The sequence below is a fragment of the Capra hircus genome, chromosome 8 (assembly GCF_001704415.2).
Source record: "Capra hircus breed San Clemente chromosome 8, ASM170441v1, whole genome shotgun sequence".
NCBI lineage: Eukaryota > Metazoa > Chordata > Mammalia > Artiodactyla > Bovidae > Capra > Capra hircus.
Genome location: NC_030815.1, coordinates 89668684 through 89676350, shown reverse-complemented (window position 1 = coordinate 89676350; position 7667 = coordinate 89668684). Strand labels below are relative to the sequence as shown.

The window sequence follows — 7667 nt, the reverse complement described above, 5'->3', positions numbered from 1 at the left end:
CTTTTTAATAACAGAATTTATTCACATATTTAACGTAGACCATGGGTCATCTATAGCTTCAAATCTAAAGATGGAGGAAGCGTATTGGAATTTTAATGCATTTAGTTTTAGTATCCTGTAGTTTTCTACCCTGTTCCAAAGAATGAAACCCATGTAACTGCTTCTGTATCCACCAAAGCAGGCACTATTTTGAGCTCTTAAGAGAATATTCAAAACAAAAAGTGTACTTTCTCTTCCTCTGCACTTTTTGAGAAACTTGAACAAAATTATAAATTATTCAAGGTTCCTTTTGAGCAGTGGTGTTTTTCTGTGTTACTGTCTAGAGAACAAACAAATGAGAACTTCATAAGAAAAGTGCTGACTTGGAATACATGTTAGCAAGCAGGAGCCCTGGACAGCAGCTCAATTTTCTCATTTACAAAACACCCCCATTCACTCTGCTTTTCACCAACTATTAAGGCAAAATCCTGGGGGGTGGGGATTGGCTCTACCTAACAATTTATGCTTAAAAAGATCCTCCTAAGGAGATTTCTCTAATCAAGGAAAATCCCTTCTGTAAGAAGTTGGCAGGTTCTGTGAACCGAGAGGGAAGACTTAATGTCTCTATGGGTGCTTAAATTACAAGTTCTTTTGGGGGAAAAGACATTAAAATAACTTGAAGGTCTATTTTATTGGCAACTTAGAATTTTATTTTTAAACTTCTAAATTTGAAAACAAGACAGTCCAGGTTGAATAATAAAGTTTCCCAATGCTGAATGTGCTCATCTGGAGCTAGTTTTTTGCCTGAAGTACAAAAACCAACTTTCTAAAACTCCTAGGTAGGGACAGTACTGTTCTGATGATCTGTGATTAGACGAACTGATCAATCTCAGTCAGTAACATCCCTTTTTTATTCCTTGGTAAAGGTTTAAACTATTCTAGAAAAGACTCATTGTTTTAGTCTTACATAGACAATTTCATTCTCAAGTCTCCTGAGAGGTGTATGCCTTATACAAGAATTCATATTTATCTTTCTCACTTCATACACTTCACAAATTGGATGGACACACTGATTATGTCTATTCAGTATCAGGAAGAAGATGATTAGCATTGAGCTGTAAGTACATTCTAATTATCTTGAAGAGCTCACTCATGTTGACATGATCAGGCACCAGGAATTTTGTTTTATCCAGGACCAGAAGCTGTTTCTCAGCTTTGTATTTTTCCATTATTACCAAGATTTTGGTAGGATGCTGCTCTGGGATAAGTTGGACATCTTCTACTCTTTGTTTGAAGGTTCTGAGCTGTTAGAAGGTTTTCTCCTGCAATAGCATCTTCTCTTGTGTCTCCTCAGCCTGCGGTCATCCCACTGTATTTTATTTGTACCTTTTAAAATCTTGTTTTAGAGTCTTTATTTGTATTTTTTGTTTTTGCTGTTTTGCATCTGGAGCAGTGATTCTCAAACTTTATGTGCATCAAAATCACCCCCGAAACTTGTTAAAACAGATTGCCTGACCTCACGCCCAGAGTGTCTAAGGTCCAAGAACTTTGATCATGCTCTCAACTGATGATGCATGGTACAAGGAAACACTTTGAGAACCAGAAGCTTCGACTAGACCCACAGTCTAGGTCCTTTGAAGGCAGGGTCCATGTTCCTGCATGGACCTTTCATTCATCTTTTATGCCACACAGTATCCAACACAGTGACTTGTAAAGAGCTGTTCAGTAGGATGGCTTCATTAGTATTGAATTTCTGGACTTCAAAGGTGTGTCATAGAAATTTCATACACATTAGCATTCTAAGGAAGAATCAGAGTTACAGTGAAGAACCCACAAAGAGTAAAGGAGAGCTTGTGATCCATTCCTAAGTCAGCCTGCATCATCAGTGAATAAAGCAAAAGGGGAAAGTGTAAAGCTGGCTAATTTTCAATGTCAAACAGGCAGCAAGTGTTAGATTAATTATTTTAGTTATTATGCAAAAAAGTGTTTTTTTAACTATGGCCTGTTTCCAAGTGGTTAATAAATTTAGCAAGAGTGGTTTATTAATTACTACCAGGAAAACCAATAGAATTAATGTACATCCAAAAACTGTCAGACATGGAAGTTAAAAAATCAGAATTAACAAGTGAGATGGGCAGTGGATGCCTGGCTTCAAGTCCCAGCTGTGCTCCTGATGCCTGCACGCATTCAGGTACTCAGTTTCTTCTTATGTAGAATGGGTAGCAAAACAGTCATGTCTGCTTTTGAGAGCTAAGTCCTCAAAACAGTACCTGGCACACAGTAAGTGTTTGCTAAACAAAACAAAGCGCTAGTAGAGAAATGTAAAATGGTGCAGCTGCTATGAAAAACAGTACAGAGACTCTTCAAAGAATTAAAAGTAGAACTGCCGTATGATCCATCAATCTCACTTCTGGGTACTTATTCAATAAAAATGAAAACAGGATCTCAAAGAGATATCTGTACCACCATGTTCATTGCAGTATTATCCATATTAGCTAAGGTATGGGGACAACCTAAGTAATCTCAGTGGGTAAATGAATAAACAATGTGTGGTAACCATATACAGTATAGTATTATTCAGCCATAAAAAGCAAGGAAATCCTGCTATTTACAACAACATGGATTGACCTTGAGGGTGTAATGCTAAGTGAAATAAATCAGACAGAGAAAGTCAAACACTGTAAGATCTCACCTACATATGGAATCTAAAACAACAACAGCAAGTCAAAACAAAACCCAAATTCATAGAAACAGAGAAATGGTGGTGGGTGAGGGAGTCAAAAGGTTCAAACTTTCAGTGTTAAAATAAATAAGTCCTGGGGCTATGTATGTATAGCACAGTGACCTTAGCTAAAAATAACTTATTGTATATTGGAGAGTTGCTACGACAGTGGATCTTCAAAGCTCTCATTAAAAAACAACAGTAAAAAAAATAAACTAATATGGAATCTTCTCAGGTTAGTCTATGCCTTTGGTGATCACATTTTGTCCTCCTGAAATTTAGAAAAAGGATGACAGATACTCAGGCCACTCCTGGGAATAAAAGCCTTTCCGAAAATTCTGTGATTCTCCAAACCGGGGTTACAGAAGCCACCGACAGTGTTTTGTATACAGAGAATGTTCTGGACGCCCCAGGTTGTCTGGTGTTCATATCTGTGTATTCCCAGCTCCTCTCTTCCATTTCCCCCCAAATATCCTGTCACCCCAAGAACAGAGAGAGAATGAGAACAGGAAAGGTAAAACTCATGTCTTCATCAGCTTTTCCAGTCATGATGTGAGTGGATTTTTGTGGAATGGAAGTAATTTCATGGTAATGGTCCCCACTGGAACCCAAGAGAGTCTACATCTTGGACCTGAAGTTTCAGGGTGTTGGCTAGTGTGTATAAACAGAATAACCAACGGAAACCCAACCAACACACAGGCAATCTCTCAGCAATGTTCTTCCTTTTAAAACATGTTAATGTTTCCACTGAGAGCCCTGGAATTTACTGTACATTTTTGCTTTTGCTTCTTATGGCAGCAAAGGGAGGCACTTACAAGTAAGGGACTCATAAAGTGCAGAAATCACTCAGAGATGATGTTTATCCAGCTGGACTTCTGCAGTGAGAAACACAATTCAAAAACACAACTGAAGGCAAGGAGCCAGTCCCAAATTATGGATGCAAAGATTGGACAAAGGCAGCAGAAAGGGAAAAGATCATGTGTCAGACTGCTAGTCTTCCTGCTACTTCTCATCTGGCAGTGTTGATCCCACTCATGGAGAAGTCAGCCGGCCCCCACAAGAAGCTCCAGAAACTGCCTACACCATCCTATCTTCTTCATGCTCAGACATATGCTCTGTCCTTCCTCCCTCTCTCCCTTCTTTCTTCCTTCCTTTCTTCCCTGCCTTCCTCTCTCTCTCCTTTCTTTCTTTCTGGATTTCTTTCTCTCTCTTTTGCCCTTCTTCCTTTGTCTGAGCTATTTCTCTTGTTATAGAGATTTCCAAACATACACAAAAGTGATGAGAAACACATAACAATCCCCCAGCTATCTATCACCTGCCTCAGGTATATCAACTCTGTGCCAGCCTGGCTCTCCTAGCTCTCCACCCCACTCTCCCTGCAGCCCAGTGTCCTCCTGCAGCATTTAAAAGTAAACCCCCAAATGTCACTCTTACATGTGTCATTATGTGTCTCTAAGAGAAATTTGCTTTTAAAAAACCTAACCAGGCTTCCCTGGTGGCTCAGTGGTGAAGAATCTGCTTGCCAATGCAGGAGACATGGGTTCGATCCCTGATCCAGGAAGATCCCACATGCCGTGGAATCCTGATCTGGGAAGAGCCCACATGCCGCAGAGCAACTAAGCCTGTGCACCACAACTATTGAGCCCTGGACAGCCTGGGAGCCAAATACTGAAGCCCAAGTGCCTATAGTCCATGCTCCGCAACAAGAGGAGTCGCCGCACGTGATAGCTAAAGAAAAGCCTGCACGGCAATGAAGACTTAGCAGAGTCAAACACAAATAAATAAAGTTAAAACAAACAAACAAACAAACTGAAATGCATTAGCATACTTTTCAAAATTAGCTATATTTCCTTGAGATCAGTGTATTTAAAAATTTCTCCAAAAATATTTTTATAGTTATTTTGTTCAAACAAACTCCAGTCAACCTCTACATGGTGAATTTAGTTGAGAAGTTTCTCAGGCTTTTTCATCATGTAATATTTCCCTTCTTCCTGTTTTCATGCCTTATGTCTGACCTGCCCAATTTCCCAGCCTTGGTTTCACTGAATTGTATCCTCATGGTTGTTAAAAGCTCAGGAAAAAGAAAAAAAACAACAGAAATAAAGCCAGTGAATCACTGACATGGTAATTAGCAAAAGGTACAGGGTACAGGGTACAGGCTGCTGTTAAGTGGCAGCCTGGATGGGAGGGGAATTTGAGGGGCCTATGCGTACGTGTAAATGTACAAATGAGTCACTCTGCTGTCCACCTGAAACTATCACAGCATTATTAGCTGGTTATGCTCTAATATAAAGTAAAAAGTAAAAAAAAAAAGTTTATTGTGTGCAGACCAAAAAGATAGTCTACAAATGGGGAGCACTCAAACCCAAACATTGTATATTGTTGTAAAGCAGTGTGAAGGCAGTGACTGTTTATTTTTCAGAGTAATGGATTAAAACATTAGAATTTTCTTGAATGAAAGGGAATTGGTTGGTGGCTACCTCATATCAACTGGGAAGAACAGTTCATATTTTTTGCTTATGATTTTCAGAGGCATAAGCAACAAGTGACCCAGGTCAAGTTACCCTCACTTGTCCTACAAAATCAGCTAAATAAAGCTTTGTTTGTATGACTAAACTGGTTTTGTCTGCTCAGGGAATTTTCAAGTCTGGTCTCTGTTTGAGTTTGATTTGAGTATGATTTAACTAACACATTCCTTTGCTCCCACAGTTTGGAGGTTTGTTTAGACTGGGTTATGAACTTTTCAGTGTGAGTCGTCCATAGGGGTGTTGGTGATTCCTTTTGCACCCCTAATGTTTTGTTACCCAGGTTTACTGGATTTGAAATTATTGTCATCCTGATCCACTCATCAAATATTTCCCATCAGCCTCATGTTAATTACATTCATTTATTGCTCAGATCTGTTTTTCATTCAGTCAGTTTAGTTCAGTCACTCAGTCGTGTCTGACTCTTTGCGACCCCATGGACTAAAGCATGCCAAGCCTCCCTGTCTATCACCAACTCCTGGAGTTTACTCATACTCATGCCCATTGAGTTGGTGATGCCATCCAACCATCTCATCCTCTGTTGTCCCCTTCTCCTCACACCTTCAATCTTGCCCAGCATCAGGGTCTTTTCAAATGAGTCAGTTCTTTGCAACAGGTGGCCAAAGTATTGGAGTTTCAGCTTCAGCATTAGTCCTTCCAATGAATATTCAGGACTGATTTCCTTTAGGATGTATTGGTTGGATCTCCTTGCAGTCCAAGGGACCCCCAAGAGTCTTCTCCAACACCACTGTTCAAAAGCATCAATTCTTCAGCACTCAGCTTTCTTTATAGTCCAACTCTCACATCCATACATCATTATTAGAAAAACCAAAGCTTTGACTAAACGGACCTTTGTTGGCAAAGTAATGTCTCTGCTTTTTATTATGCTGTCTAGGTTGGTCATAACTTCCAAGGAGCATCTTTTAATTTCTTGACTGCAGTCATCATCTGCAGTGATTTTGGAGCCCCCCAAAAATAAAGTCTGTCATTGTTTCCCCATCTATTTGCCATGAAGTGATGGGACCAGATGCCATGATCTTCGTTTTCTGAATGTTGAGCTTTAAGCCAACTTTTTCACTCTCCTCTTTCACTTTCATCAAGAGGCTCTTTAGTTCTTCTTCACTTTCTGCCATAGGGTGATGTCATCTGCATATCTGAGGTTATTGATATTTCTTCCGGCAATCTTGATTCCAGCTTGTGCATCATCCAGTCCAGCATTTCGCATGATGTACTCTGCATAGAAGTTAAATAAGCAAGGTGACAGTATACAGCCTTGGCATACTCCTTTCCCAGTTTGGAACCAGTCTGTTGTTCCATGTCCAGTTCTAACTGTTGCTTCTTGACCTGCATACAGATTTCCCAGGAGGCAGGTCAGGTGGTCTGGTCTGGTTTTTTCATTAGTGGTTGCAAAATGGTGATTTGTTGTTGTTGTTGTTCTGAATTTATTACAATATTGCTTCTGTTTTTTAGTTTTTTGGCTGCAAGGAATGTGGAATCTTAGCTCCCCTACCAGGATTGAACTTGCACCCCTTGCACTGGAAGGCGAAATCTCAACCACTGGACCACCAGGGAAGCCCCTGTTCTGCATTTATTAGCATAACTTCTATAACTATTTGGTTAACCTGAAAGAGAATTTGTATAAGAAATGCAGAATCAATACATAATGCTTTCTCTTAATGAATTTTCAAAATAATTGTGAACCTACAATAAGGACGACTTCCTTCTTTTTTTGTGTGTCATTATAAACACATAGCAGAGAAGGCAATGGCACCCCACTCCAGTACTCTTGCCTGGAAAATCCCATGGATGGAGGAGCCTGGAAGGCTGCAGTCCATGGGGTCGCTAAGAGTCGGGCACGACTGAGCGACTTTACTTTCACTTTTCACTTTCATGCATTGGAGAAGGAAATGGCAACCCACTCCAGTGTTCTTGCCTGGAGAATCCCAGGGGCGGGGGAGCCTGGTGGGCTGCCGTCTATGGGGTCGTACAGAGTCGGACACGACTGAAGCGACTTAGCAGCAGCAGCATAAACACGTAGAACATGTGTCTACTTTATTTCAATACATTTAGTCACTTGTCTGCGGCCCATCTTTCGCCTGTAGGGGCTCCTCCAGTTTGGCTCTTGGACACAGTTCCTTGGTTTCTGGCAACGGCCTGATTTTGGGCCACAGTACATCTCAGGATCATTTTGTACTGTACCTGCCCCAGAACAGCCATTTCTCTAGGAACTCTGGTTCCTGTTAGTGAAAAATAGCATTTGGAGACCACAGTCTGGGAACTGGGAGTGGAAAGTATATGTGTGTGCTCATTGAGACTGTCTAGCCCTTGAATCTAGGCTTCTTTGCTGTTGTTTTTAACAGCACATTATATAAGCTCACATTATAAGCTTATACTCATCTTTCCAGAGCAAATGTAGGATGTAAGTTTGTAGGGTTTTAAGT

At 40.4% G+C, this 7667-nt stretch overlaps 1 pseudogene; it reads right to left on the bottom strand.

Annotated features, from left to right (window-relative positions):
* On the bottom strand, window positions 963-1313 carry LOC102190517 (annotated as a pseudogene).